This window comes from Papaver somniferum, chromosome 4, assembly GCF_003573695.1.
Source record: "Papaver somniferum cultivar HN1 chromosome 4, ASM357369v1, whole genome shotgun sequence".
Classification (NCBI taxonomy): Eukaryota; Viridiplantae; Streptophyta; class Magnoliopsida; order Ranunculales; family Papaveraceae; genus Papaver; species Papaver somniferum.
This window is the reverse complement of record NC_039361.1, coordinates 42,157,882-42,173,647: the sequence shown is the minus strand read 5'-3', so window position 1 is coordinate 42,173,647 and position 15,766 is coordinate 42,157,882.

The following is a 15,766-nucleotide window of genomic DNA, read 5'->3' as shown; positions in this document are numbered from 1 at the left end:
CCCATATCTTCTTTAAGAGCAATTCTTCCTTCTTGAGCCCATTTCTAGTCTTTTGGGCTTATGCGCACCATTCTTCGCGGCTTCCTTGCGTAATTTCTTCCGGCTTTTCACTACTCTTCAGCTCTTTTCTGCTCCGCAAGTCATCCAGACTTTATTTATTACCTAAAAATGCAAAATTAATTAATAAAAATATTTATTCTTGAAAACAATGAAAATACAGAATATGGGATAAAATGTAGAATTAATGCATAAAAGATGATGTTAAATGCCAGCAAAAAGGGATAAATATATACAATATTTGGCACTCATCAAATACCCCCAAACCTGAATTTTACTTGTCCTCAAGTAAAACAAAACTAAGGAAATCCTAACTATACCACTGTCGCTGGTCTCTCGAATGCATTTAGCGTATGCACTAAGCCTTTTAAACCACTAAGTGTCCCTAGTGGACGAGTTGAAGTCTCGTGAAGGTTTACCAGAGGTGTGCCTACAAAACCTAAGGACAAAATATAAGCTCATATTCCATCAAATGTGACATGTGCAAAACAGTTTAAGCTCACAGCAAAATGGAGATGTCAATCTAGCTATCGAAGGCACAATCCTAGCACTGATAACAAAAAAAGACATGTGATAAGAGTGTAAAGTGTATCTACACATGTGTAAAGAAAGATCTGAAGTTATGACTACTAATCACCAAGAGATAGTTTCTCAGGCTAAGAACTGAGGTCGAAATCTAGCTAGCTGTCCGGACTTTACGAGAATTGTGAATGAGTTGGAGGTATTTCACAATTACTCGCGTTGTACATCAATGGCATACACCCTCCTTGCTTATTACAAAGAAACAACAAAAGATGACTATTTACATGACTCTTATTTACATTGACTACTCTCTTTTTATTTTTGGAACAAGAGATGATGGAATTGATAAATACTTGATTTTTTTGTGTATTTTTCTGATATTTTTTTCTCTCTTTTTTTTTTTTCTGAATATATACATCGTTTTTTTTTTTTTTTTTTTTTTTTTAACTAAGGAAACACTTTTGATACATAACAAAAAGAAACAAAAATTACATGACACTTTGCAAGAGGTAGCCCTTTTTGATGCACTCAGTTAAATTCGATGGTTGTCTTTCTTAATGTAACCTCCACCTTCTATCCCAACCAACCAAAGAACAAGCTAGTCAAGTTTCGTTCAGTATTCTAAAGTGATTGGCAATCGTAACTTCCTATCAAACACCTTGAAGATCGAGGCCATACATGTATTGGTAGATCGTGCGCGTGCAAATTTCTTATCACAATGTGAATTGTGCTAGAATCAGGGTGCCTAAATATCTAGACTAAGACTCCTAATAAAAATACATATTTGCACAAGAGTCAACATTTCAAGGTAAATGAGCTCCATTTTTATGATTTTTTTCAATTTTTTAATTTTTTTTTGAATTTTGATTTTTCAATTTTTTTTGGAATTTTTCAATTTTTTTTTTCAAAAAGAAGAAGGAGTTCGTTTTCAATTATGGCAAATTATCATGGTATCTACTCTATACCCCCAAACCTAAACTAAACATTGTCCTCAATGTTTCAAAATATGGAAAGAATTAAAATGCAACATATGGAAAGGGACATGCTGAGTAGAGTAAAAGGAGAGAGAATACCCGATTTCGGCGAAAGCTGAATTAAAACTCCGTTATTCAAGGCAAAAATCCAACATATTTCAGCCGAGATCATATTGGATTAGCAAAATATATACAAAAGGAAATTTAACTAACACATTATCTACAAGAAGATTTGTTTTTTTTTTTTTTTTTTTTTTTTTTTGAAAAAGAAAATAAAATTTGGTTTTTGAATGGGAGCAAGCCCACTGTTTGTCCTCTAATGGAATGGAAGAAAGGCTGCGGCCCACGAAACACTAAGTTTTAATTTTGAAAGTTTAATTTGGCCCAGTTGGTTAAGGCCCGACGTTTGTTTTAAAACTTTGGTTTCGAGGTCCACTCTTGAGTGGAAACAAGCCCACAATCGGTTACAAGCTCAGCTGGGTTTAAACCCAGAGTCCAAAATACAAGTCCAATGAAAGAATTTAAACAAGCCCACAAATTAAACAAACAAGCCCACAAAAATTAATTACAAACCCAACAGAAAATAAGAGAAGCCCAAAAATTGGCTTTAATATTACAAGCCCACAATTAAAAATTGGAAGCCCACAATTCGGGTTCTCTTAAATGGGTTACCTTTTAAGCACAGCCCAGCTGCTCTGATATTGTTGCAAAAACCCAGTTGGGCTTTGGTTCTTTTCCTTGGTGGCGTCCCAGCAGAGGAAAACAGGTTCAGAACAGCAGGTCCAACAGCAAATGAAGTGAAGCAGATGCAGATGAAATGCTATGCAGTGAAATGCAAAAATAGCTAATAAAACAACAAGAAAAACACAGCACCAATCCCCGGCAGCGGCGCCAAAAAACTTGGCAGGCCTGGAAAAGGGTATAAAATTAAGCGCAATGAAAACGCGGGCCTACAGTAATACCGCAAGTGCACGGTCGTCGGTTGTAGCTCGTGCAAGTACGGGTCGATCCACAGAGATCGGGTGTGTTTTGGAGTTTTCTAGCTATTTGGGTTCCTAAATTGTTGTTGGGCTTTGAATACCCTTTGAGTGAATTGGGCTTAATGGGTTTGTTTTTAACAATGAAATACTTTAGGCCTTTGAATTGAACTGAGCCTTGGACTCAGTTGGTTTGGTCTTGGGCTTTTGAGTTTAGGCTTATGGATTAAGCCCACAGGTTGGTTGAATTGGTCTTTGATTTTTAATGAACTGGGCTTCAACTTTTGGTTCAAACCTGGGCTTGGTAACTGTGGACTGGGCCTTAGCTTTTTGGAATGAGCTGAGCTTTGGGCTCAGTTAGATGGGCCTTTGCTTGGCTGCAGGAAGCAGCAGCAACAACAGCAGCAGCACAAGTGCTGCACAGCAGCAGCAGCAGCTTGGCAGGGGCAAACACAGAGAGGGCAACAGCAACAGCAGCTGCAGCAGAAGTGGCAGAGAAGGCAATGCAGCAGCTGCACAAGCAGTGCACAACAGCACAAGGCCAAGAGGAAAAAGCAGTACTGCAGCAGCAGCACAAGGAGGGCAAGTGCAAGAGAAAGAGGTGGCAGCAACAGAATGTACAAGCAATAAAATGCAGCAAGAATAGCAAGGCAGAGGCAGTGAGTAACTAAACAGGGGCAGCAACAGGGAAGAAACAACAGGGCAGTGGAATAAGAGAAGCAACAGAGTTGCAGGGCAGTGGAAGCAAAGATGGCAGTGAAGCAAAGACAATGTAATAAAGAAAATAGCTAACAAAATAAACATGGAAGCAACATAGGGCAACACAGGGCAAAAACAAGGAACAAAGCAAGTGAACCAAGGCCTAAGGCCAAGGGCAGGGATGTGGAGAAACTGAAAGTGAGGAAAACTAAGGCAAGAATACAGGCATACTAAAAGAATGGGAAGAGAATTAGCTTGCTATGAGCACTAATTTCTCCCAATGCTCAATCAACAGTGCAACCTAAGCATACACAAGGAATGGCAAGATAATCAGCTTGCTATGAGCACTGATTTCTTCCATTGCACAATCAAATCAAAGCTTCAAATGTATCTAGCCTAGCATTCCATCAAACTAACAGTGCACAAACTTAACACTAAACTAGACATGACACTAACAGTGACAAAGCAATGAGGATAACTATCAACAGGAACATCACACATTAACAGTGAACAACACTAACAGGAATTGAAAACAAGAAATTAAAACATACACATTTAACATAAGCACACTAACAGGAAAATAACAGGAAACTAAAAGTATGCATATCAACAGGAACATAACAATCATGAACATAAATGAAATTGAACTGAAATTAAAAACATTAACAGGACATGAAAGTCCTGGATGCTGGCTATTCCAAGCATACCCTCTCACACACACCCACAGTCCCAATTTATACCCAATTACAAGTTAGGGTTCTTCCCAAAAAATCCCTAAAATCAAACAGAAATTAGGTAAATTGTTTCTACCTAATTTGACAGTACAAATCAGACCCATATCTTCTAATACTCTCCCTAACAGAAAATTAGGGTTCTTTAATAAATTCCCCCAAATCAGAAAATTTATGGTTTGGTAATTCTTACCCATAGTGATGTGATTACACGCTACTGACTTCGACCCACGCCTCTAATTGTTCTCCTGATGTTATCCACGCCTCCAATTGCAACTCTATTTCACCTAATTTGTCAATTTCACCTCTAGGGTTCCTGACATGGGAGAGGCGTGAAATTGAGTGATTAGGAGGACATAGAGTTGGTGAAATGGGAAGTAATGATGTGGGTTAGGGTTGTTGAGTGATTTGAGAGCTCGTACTGAGCTGGTGGTGGTGGCAGATGGAGTGGGTGGCGGAGCAGGTGGTGGTCATGGGGTTTGCAGTGAAGAAGAGGGGAGGAAGAAGAAGGAGCCCGATAGAAAATAGGTTAGGGTTTGTTTGGTTTTTGGGTATAGGTATTAGGTTTTTAGAGTGTTGAGCGGCTTCATCAAATTTTGATGTTCTGTGACTCTGAGCTGCGGGATGCGGAGATGGTTGGTAGATCTAACGGTGAGATGAGAGATGAATCGATGCAACCGTTGGATTTTGAAACACAACGAAGTCAACGGTGTTAGATGATGTTAGGTACTGTAGTGTTAAGCGGAAGTATCGAGATTTGATGAGCAGGCAAAGAATCGACCGTAGGATCTAAATGTGATCGGCTTGGAATTTAAGCGCTGTGGTGTTTGGCAGAGACTTCAGATTTTGATGATCTATGAATGAGCGACCGTAGGATGATGAGTTGGATCCAATCTGACGGCTGAGAATGGAGGCGGTTTTGGTTATAGAAAATGGGTTTGGGTAAGGGTTTTGGGCCTTGGGTATGCCAAGCCCATATCTTCTTTAAGAGCAATTCTTCCTTCTTGAGCCCATTTCTAGTCTTTTGGGCTTATGCGCACCATTCTTCGCGGCTTCCTTGCGTAATTTCTTCCGGCTTTTCACTACTCTTCAGCTCTTTTCTGCTCCGCAAGTCATCCAGACTTTATTTATTACCTAAAAATGCAAAATTAATTAATAAAAATATTTATTCTTGAAAACAATGAAAATACAGAATATGGGATAAAATGTAGAATTAATGCATAAAAGATGAGTTAAATGCCAGCAAAAAGGGATAAATATATACAATATTTGGCACTCATCATTAATACAGGGAAGAACAGCTGTTGCTATTGTTGGTTTTGGAGAAAAAAAAGAACAAAGCAAAAAAGGGAATTCAAATGTGCTAAGTCACCGGATTAGTGAATGGAGCAGGAACTGGTGGTGCAGGTTTAATACTTGAGCTTGTACAGAATTGATGCTACTGTGTGCTGCAACATTGCAGATGGAATGTGGTTTATGGATCAGATGCAGTCAGTTATCCATTGTTGGTGGTGTATTTCAGTTGGCAGTAGCTTGGTTCTGAAGGTGGAATTGCAAGTGATGATTTAATGTGAGATGAAGATGATGGCTAAAGCTGCATTTGAGTGCCTGAGATAGAAGTGACTGGAGAGGATCTGAAGGCAATGTCTAACGAGCAGATGGGTATGAGCTGAGATTGCATGGATTGTGACATGTGTTTGGCAAATGCAATGGTTAGTTGCAGTGTTGGTGTGCTGACTGGTGCGCAAGAATGAATGCTTTAGTTGTTAGATGAATGCAAGGAAATAATGCAGGGAAGGATCAATAGAATGGCCTGAACTGTAGCAGGGAACAACAACAACTCGGCCTGACTCCGATTCAGACGAGTCAATTCAGTGATCCAAGTGAGTTGACAAGATAAAGGCGCCGTCAGTCGGACCGTTAAAGATGACGGCGATAGAACTCAGGTAGCCGGCGACAGTACTCAGGTGGCCGGAGACAGAACTTTTCCGTCCAAATTCCGGTGATCCCGAGAACTTTTCAGGCGACAAAAATTTACAGATTTTTGTGTGGATTCTTCTCATGGGTGTGAGTACTTAGATTTGGATACTTGGAGGATTTGGAGAATTGGACTTAAATTTGGAATTAGGCTCAAATTGGGAAAGTTGTGTTATTATGGAATGAGGATTCTTTTTCTACAAGGATTGGAGAGCACTGAAGCCTATAAATAGAGAAGTTCTTCATACACTTCGACACACCTCTCTACACACACAACACTTGTGTTCTTGCTTGCTTTCAAAATTCTTCTTTTAATTATTTGTGTGAACTTTAAAAATTCTCCCTTTAATTATTTGTGTGAATTTCAAAAACACGAGTAGCTAATTTTCTTATTGATTGAGGATGAATTCCTAGTTCTTAACATGTTTTGAGTTTTGGTTTTAAATCTACTTTGAAGTTTTTCACATGATTATCGTTTGTTTTACTAATAGGAATGTTTGTACATTCATGGTTGATTGATAGATTGTTTAAGAGGCCAACTAAATTGATTTGTTAATTGATATAAAGCTAGTGAAAGTTAGGAGATAAGTAATCGTTTCTTGAATTTTTACATAAGTAGCAAACACGAGACCTTGCGGAGGGATTCCGTGGATAAATTGTGTGTGGGAACAACGTTAGCAAGTAGACCTTGAGCTAAGAGTCTAACTACTAATATCAACCTAATAAATTCATGAATCTTAATGCATTTGACTAAATTACATCTTGAGTGAGCTACTATTAGGTGGTTTGGTGAATAGAATCCGGTAGTCGAGAACTTCCATATCCGGTGATACTAGGGATTTAGGGGTTTAGCACTGAGCTAGCTGCTTTACCTACGGTTGGTGATGATCTGTGACTAATAAAAAGTGGAAAAGAACATAACTTGAATCATTGTTTTGCAACGAAGAAGGATTCCTTGATCTAGTCTCTCTTATTGATTTCAACTTAAACTTTTAATTGCTTTATTTACTTTTTTTTTTTTAAATCTAAAACCAATCCCCCCTTTTGTGACAACTAAACAATTAAAACCTCTTGCTCCTCGTGGGAACGAACTTGACTATACTATATTACTTGTTAATTAGGTGGAAAGATATTAATTAATTTGTTGTGGTTACGACACGCATCAATAAGCTTCTCTTGTTTACTTACCGGATTTCAAACCCTTTGTATGTTCCTAAGTCGATTTCAACACAAACATATGAACACATAACCATATTGGCGAGCTACCAATGTTAAGACGTGTAGATTTAGTTAGATTCGTACCTCAGTAAACAATTTTAAACACTTATCAAAAGCTCAAAATCGTAAAATTGAATGATTTTAATGAATCATAACTGAAACCTAATGATAAGAATGAAGAGCTTAGTACTTACTATTGATCTTCCAACAGGAAATATTATCATGTTATTGCAAGATTAAAATATTCTTCCTCCTCCACAAGAATCTCACGTAAAATCATTATTGTTGATCATTATATATGGGATAGTGATAACTATATACTTTGGATATTGGTCTTTGTTGTTGAAAACTTTCTCATTCTTGTTTTTCCATAGAGCCTACATAACACAACTATCCATCTTAAACACTTATAATTTCCTTTCCCAGCTAACCAACTTGCCATAATTTGTTTGCGGTTCAGACCTAAGTACTTCTCAAATCTACAACCCATAGGAGAACCAAAAATACAGTAGTAACAACCAGCGGGTAATGGAAGAATATGTGCTCGATATCTTCAATGGTTACTCTACATAATCTGCATCCTTGATTGGCATGCTTTCTTAGAATTTTAAATAATTTTATCCCACCATGCAACATTATACATATAAAAATTTGGATTTAGGTGCTAGATCTTTGATTTTCCAAAAGGTTCTCCAAGGAAAAGTATCACTAGTGATGATAGAAGAACTAGGTTGTTTCTCTTTGAGTGTTCTAATAAAATATTTGCAAGAAAATATACCATTTGGGTGGGGTTTCCAGATGATTTTGTTTTTAGTATCTTTGTCACCATCTGGTATGTGTATGTTCATGATATGAGCTGCATAATGATCTGGGAACATCTTGTTGATGAGATTTGCATTCTATCTGGCCGGTTCTTGAAGCATGAGGTCAGGCTCTATCGATGTTCCCCAAGACTGTGTTTTCTTACAAATCAAATTTACCGTTGTTGTGGTTGATAAGCCAGGGATCTTAATTTGGTGACATGAATTCTTTCTCCATTACCAACACTCCAAATGTGTTCATCTTTTATATAATATAATAACTTTCCATGTTTAAGAGCTTCTATGATTTGCATTTGCTTCCCAGAAAGACTTGTCCCTGAAATACTTAGACTTCATTATTACACCCCACATACAGTCTTCGTCTTCTAGGAGTTTCCAAGACAATTTCGCTATTTCGGCACTATTTAGATGAGTCACAGATCTAAATCCAAGTCCACCCTTCTCTTTTTAATCTAATAATTTGTTCCAGTTTATGAAATGAATTTTCTTGGTAGTATGGTTATGACGCCACCAAATTTTTTGAATAATCCTTTCCAACCTTGCAATTACAGCTTTCGGTAGAAATGATGTAGTTATGTAGTACGAAGGTATCAATCCGAAAACATGATTTATGAGGATTGTATTCCCATCGTGAAATAGATATATCATTTTCCAACCGGCTAGCTTGTTTTCAATCTTCTCGAATAAGAAATCAAAATATTTGATTCTGAAATCCGACTTTAGTAATTGAAAACCCAAATATTTGTCATTCTACCCTATTTGTTTTACTTCCAAGATCTCTGACACATGACTTGTTCTCTCTGCTCTGACCCCTTTGCTGAATAGAATGGTAGATTTCTCTAGATTTTCTTCTTGGTCTGACCACTTGGCATACACAAATAGGATGTCTTGCAAACTTTGAATAGTTCTATCATCAAGAGTCCCAAAAAAAATAGGTCGTCTGCGGACATTAGGTAAGATATTGATGGATCCCATATGTTTACTCTATAACCGTTATAGATGTCATTGGATTCCATTTTACGAATCATTTATGATAGATCATGAGCACATAGATTAAAGATGTAAGTTGATAGAGGGCATCCCTGTCTCATCCGTCTCCCAGTTTGAAGACTAAGCATCTTTTCTATTTTGGTATATGTACCTCCCGGGTATATTCGTCTTCATATTTTAAACCATTATTACACTCAAACAGATTTAACATTCTATTAATTATGTTGAAGGATCCAATGGCATGGTTAGAATGACATTATCTTGACATGATGACACCTTTTTTTCTAAAAAATCTAAACGAAGATGAATTTGAAACTAAGATTTTGGTTCATGTTCCTCATATAAAACTCTGTATTCCTTCCGAAATACGAAACTTCACAATCCACAAATTTTAATTTGAACCGTTTGTTTTCAGACGTCGATATTAAAAATGGTAGATGGTGGTATTAAACATCTCAGAATTCTCTCATTTTTTGTCGCAGTGTAGAGTCTTATAAGAAGAACATGTCACCAAAAAGATTAGCTTCAAATTCATTATCGGTTGGGTTTGGTAGAAAAAATTACCTAAAATGTCAAGATTATGTCACTCTAACCATGCCAACGGATCCTACCCCATTAATTATATCTTCAAACTCGTGTGTATTTGATGATGATGTCGCCATGAGACAAAAAGACAATACAAAGATGGGGAATAAATGCAGAGATGTAAAAAGATAAGGAGGACTATACAAAGACAACACTTAACAAAGAACAACACTAGTACTGAGATTTGAAATCAAGGTATGAGAGAATAATCATCACAAGGATGAGATTAAGAGTTAACATAAAGAAAAAGAAAGACTCGACAGAACAGTTGAGAGTAAGAATCACCAAAACATCCTGGCTAGTTTGGGGCCTAGGTGAATTATTTGGGGCTTATCAAAATTTTAATCCCAACTTTTTAGATGATAAGGGGTGTCTAAAATGTATCAAATACTAAACTACCATGTACAATAAACTTAATACTTCTAATTATCTAAAACAAATAGAAAGCCAAAATCATTTATATTAATCCTTAATCTAATCAAATCATAATTTTTTCTTAGTTTCCATCAAAATCAAAAACTAAAACCTAATCCCAACCAACAATTTTTTTTTTTTTTTTAGGTTTCCAAAAAATATTTTCCGTGACAAACAATTCGAGTTATTGGGTCAAATCTCTTAAAACCGTTCCTTTTAAAAGAGATTCGTTAATAAGTTAACTATGAATCTTTGAAATTTTCTTATCAAATATTTCTGGAAATGAACCACAATCGGTCTATTTATGGATTAACATACACTGAGTCCAACCAGAATCGTCCTATGTTCTTTCCCACATCGGCCAATTCTGATGGTACAAAATCTTATGAAATTTTTATACCCAAATTAAAAATGAGTATACTGAAAATGAGTATAATTTATACTCTATATTGAAAATGAGTATAACTTCATACCCTTTCTAAAATTGAGTATGAATTATTTTCGGATTGAAAACGACTATAACTTCAAACTCATTTTAAAATGAGTATGATTTTATGCTCATTCTTAACTTGAGTATGCATTTAAATTGTGTTTTATACCTAGTTTTCAGTAAAAAAAAATATATGATCGAATCGGTCGATATAAATAAATACATAAATCGATTCTTAGTGGAGAAAATATCCAACTTGTCTGCGTACTTTTTAATCCGGAATCGGATTACATGAGCACTCGTATAAACCTATTCTTTTGTGCATTTTCTGGAATCGGCCAATGTGCGTGTATCGTGCTCACCGATTCTTATAATTGGGCTATGTGGTAAGTAACATGCATCAATTCTTGGTGTTCTTCATGAATTAAACATCAACCCAGAATCGGTCTACGAGTGCATGAACATCCACCGATTCTGGGTTGATTTTTGTCAATAAAAAATAAAGACTTTTTCATTTTTCATGTTTCGATGATGAACTAACGTTAGTTGATTTGGGGTCAACTTGATTAAACAATTAGTAAACACCTGACACTAATTAATAAGGGGTAATTTATCCATTATTAAAAATAGTTGGCTAAGTGGTTTTTCATTTTACTTCAAAATATCTTCTTCTTCTTTTTTTGATGCTAAAAGTAATTTTATTCATTAATGAAGATCAGTTACAAGAGGTTAATCAAGATGAATTAGGCCGTGTTTGGGAGCTTTGACTACATAAAGCTTAGCTAGGGAATTTTTTTCTCTAACTTGAGCAGGATTATCTCAAGATGTATTAATAAAGATGATGTTTGTTTTTCCGTTATATCCATCACGGGTTTATCATGTATTATGTTTGTCTCTCCATATTTTAAATATGTATTTTTATAAAATAATTATGTATTATGGATAAAATTGTCGGAGAAAAAAATAAAAACATAACAATAAAGTTCAAAAAATTGAAAATATTTTGATTAATTAAAATAACTACCTTTATAACCGTCTAATCCAGTCAAGGATATTGGAATCCTGGCTATTTTGGAGAATAGCATAACCTTGCTTTTTTAGCTTCCTAAAATCAAGGAAGATTTAGTTGTTCATATCCTAGACTAGAATTAGAACAAGACAAACATAATTTAAATGTATTTTCTTAATAACCCAACCTAGGATAGGCATTTCCAAGAGACCAAACACGACCTTAGTCTTTGAATATCATGACTTAAGTCGTCTGAGTATTCAAAACTAGATTTTGATTTCGTAGCTTTTTTAACTAACATATTAACCACTCAATTATGCTTCATATTAACTGTAAGACTGACTTACACTGCCAACTACCAAATTGACACAATAAAAAGTTAATATCCAGAATAATAACCTGATTTTTCCAATGAACATAAGAATTATGTTCATTAAAAACTTCTATTAGAACTTCAATGTGTGACTCAAACTGTACTTTATCCAGACTTATGTCAAAGGCCCAAATTATAGTTTCCTTCAATACTAGGCATTCCAGCTCCTCTACTTCAATGTCCTCATTCAATCCTCCATTAAAGTATCTTCCTTCGACTCCAAAACAGCCACCTGCACAATCTATAATAATTAGGACCAATTCCACCCTGCTTAGTTTTTTTTTTAATATAAGAAACATCCAAATTTATTTTCCAATAATTTGGATTTGGTGGTTTTTGAAAAAGCGGGGTTCTAACAACCACACCCAATATTTCGTTTGGCAATCTGAAGAGACAAACTCCAATATATTTTCAAGAGAATCAACTAGACAGATAGACTCAATCTATCAAAAGTATATCAAAAAGTTTTATATCTCTATCTCTTAATTCAATCCGCAATCAGCAAATAAATATTTGCGAGCCCGATTGAATATAAGAGGATTAACTTGAACGGTACCAAATACCAATGTTCAAGTGTCAATCAATTCAATCAACAACCCTAAGGCCGGATACAAGAACTCATTGATCTTAACGTACAACCTGTGATATTTCTATTATATAAATAAAATATAATGCGGAAAAGAAATAACACAGACACCAGAATTTTGTTAACAAGGAAACCGCAAATGTAGAAAAATCCCGGGACCTAGTCCAGAATAAACACACACTGATTATAATTTGTTACACCAATTTCCTACTACCTATTCAGACTAGATGTAATACCTGCTTCAGCACTTGTAGAACTCCTAGCAGAATACCGTTTCTCTTTAAAAATTCTTCACACAAATCTTCTAGCAGAACCTTAGGCTCTCTTTAGAAGATACCACAACACGATTGATATGATTCAATATTTTGTTTGCACAAAACACCGGTTTGATTTCCCTTTAGATATGAATCAAGGTTTTGGAAATCTTGTGTTTATTTTGATAAAAATAATTACTAGGTTAAAGTAATATCAAAACAAACTTGTAGATTAGGGATTATTGTACTCTTCAAAAATAGGAAGAGAAACCTAATAACTTTACAACAAGAACAACTAGAATAAATCTAGAGATATCTTGTTTAAAACTTCTCAAGGATTTTACGAGATGCCTCAATAGAAGTTTTTCTTTCTAGTCTCCGATTTCGACTAACAAGTGTTGGTATACAATCGGAAACTGAAATCTATCAAAATCTAGGGTTTATGATCAACAACTCTTGAATGGTTTTATATCAGAAGAGAAAACCTTAGAATAGACAAGAGGTGAAAAACCTAGATTACAAGTTGTATAATCAATCACGAATCTTTAATTCAACTTGGCTTTGTGATCCCCAATACAAATACTTTATCTCACTTTTGTTCACGAAGAACAAAAGGCATGTAAACAACCTGCAAAGCTTACGCCTATTTTCCAAAAGGGATGAAAAACGTGTAAGCTCACGAACCCTTTATTTATAATGAACAATAGCTTGGAAGCTAAGAAAAATTGTTTTCCTTTTTCAAGACTATCCTAAATATGGGAGTCTTTCCTAAGTTACAAATATTATGCATAAATAATTAATTAGCAAATATTTATTTATGTGAATAAATCACATTCTAACTTAAGCAGGAATCAAAAGTTATCAAAAACACTTTAATATGGTAATCAAATATGTTTGGATTAATAGCCATCTTGCTTAGACAAGGAAACATCACCAACTTGACCAAAAATAGCTTTTAGTCACGTAATTGGTCCCAAGTCCATGAACTGTTACAAACAACCCATGAATTGTTTCCTACTAACGAACTTTAATAAATCACTCATAACTTCATCGTTATAACTCGGAATTGAGTGATTCTTGGCTCGTTGGATTCATAACCTCATTCACTATAACATGAGATTCTTTAAAAGGATAAAGTTTATTGTCTCCAAGGTCATGAATCAAATAACCTCAAGTATATGTACCGTCATTGGAATTGTTCCATAGAGTGAGCATTTATCTTGATAGATTAGAAAGGTAGAATTGAACTAGAATCCAAATGAAATCAATTACATACATTTGTTGATGAAGTACTTGTTGATGCCTTCTTGTAGTCTTCAATCTTCAATCTTCATCCTTTAAGAATAGCTTCGATTAAACTTCTTAGACCTAATCTAGTCCGAAACTATCTTTAGTATGCTAAATCAAGTATCCATTTTGGCAACTAAAATTGACAACTAACTTGACATACCAACGCTAGTGGGTTCAACCGAGCAGTGCTCTAACAATCTCCCCCTTTGTCAATTTTAGTGACAAAACCATTTTACATATGGCTTGTACTTGTTAAAAGCAAAAAGGACAAGCTTGATTTTCTTGGTTCTTCAACTCTTCGTATGTTCATCTTGTACTTGTTGAATATCCATCATAGTATTATTACACAGCATCAAAGTTTCATTGTATCACAACTTTGACAATAATACTACGGTGATATGTACCACTCCCCCTTAGTCAATACTCCGTATAAACATGAAAACCACTCCCCCTTACATAATAATCCGTAAACCATATGTATTTTTAGTGTGAACTACACATTAATTCTCCCCCTTTTTGTCAATATAAATTGGCAAAGGTACGAAAACTAGTGGGATCCTCATGAAATTTTCATGGAGACACTTCATGACCAAAAGAAAGAAACATATCAACTTTGTTTAGATGATATCACAGAGTTGAAACTTAGTGACTTCATCAAGGAGTTTATTAAGATGCAAGTAACTCTTACATGTTCCAAACCCGCCTCTCCCTACAAAGATATGACAACTAAGCACAAGTTCATTTAAGAACTCACTCCCATAAGATGTCATTCCCGAAAGAACAACAAGAGTGACCTTACTCCAGAGATAAGGATTTTATATATTAGATTTTAGAAAACCCACAAGGAGATGCGAACTAAGAACCAATCATTGAAAGTCTCTCATGAGATCAAGTTACTGAACAGTAGAACTATCTCATGGTAATAATACATAATATGTAACCACGGAGATCAAATATTGTGATCATCTTTTTTAAGATACAAACTTGTATGAACAAGAATTGATATGCTTAGAAGAAAGAATAATTTTTTTCATAAGGATTTACGCCAAGAATGGTTACCATAAGAGTATGAAAAAAGATTTTTTGACAATAAAAACCAACATCCATGGCTTTGATAATTTCTTATAACCTGTTATATTTAAGAATTCCAATCACAAATCAAGTTAGGTAATTAAGACTCATACATGTGGTATCTAACCATATTCATCTTAACCATAACTAGTTCAAATGACTTCACATGAACTAGTTAGAGAGTTGTTCAATTGCAAGGAAATCTTATGTAACTACACAAGACACAATTGAAGAAAAGATGATTTGATTCACTTGAATCGGTTCATGAAATTTATAGCCACGGTTTGCAAACTGCATTCCTTAGTATTTATAAATAAGTTCAAAACAATCATCTTTAGATATAACCTCACTCAAGTTCGCAGACTAGGTTCGCGGACTTAAGTTACCAGGCAGAGTTGAAACCCCAGCAGAAATTCTCGTGTATGAGAACTTCGCCGGTTCGCGGACTTAGTTTCACGCAAATAGTTTCTAACTCCAGCAGAAATTCTCGGGTTTGAGAACTTCGGCAGTTCGCGGACTGAGTTCGCGGACTTGGCTCACGCCATTCTTCCGGTTTTCTTGATCAACAAAGTTCGCAAACTTTGGTTCAAGGAATAGGACTTGTACATAAATATGTTTCCACAAATATGTTTATGTCCACCATTGGTTATATAATCTAAACTCGCATTCCAATCATTGAAACATTCTTAGAGGACGTTATATAGTTGTTATTCACAAACCATTTCTCGTCAAAACCATTTTCAAAGTGATTGAAACATAACATGACTTTCGTCACTTGGTAAATATGA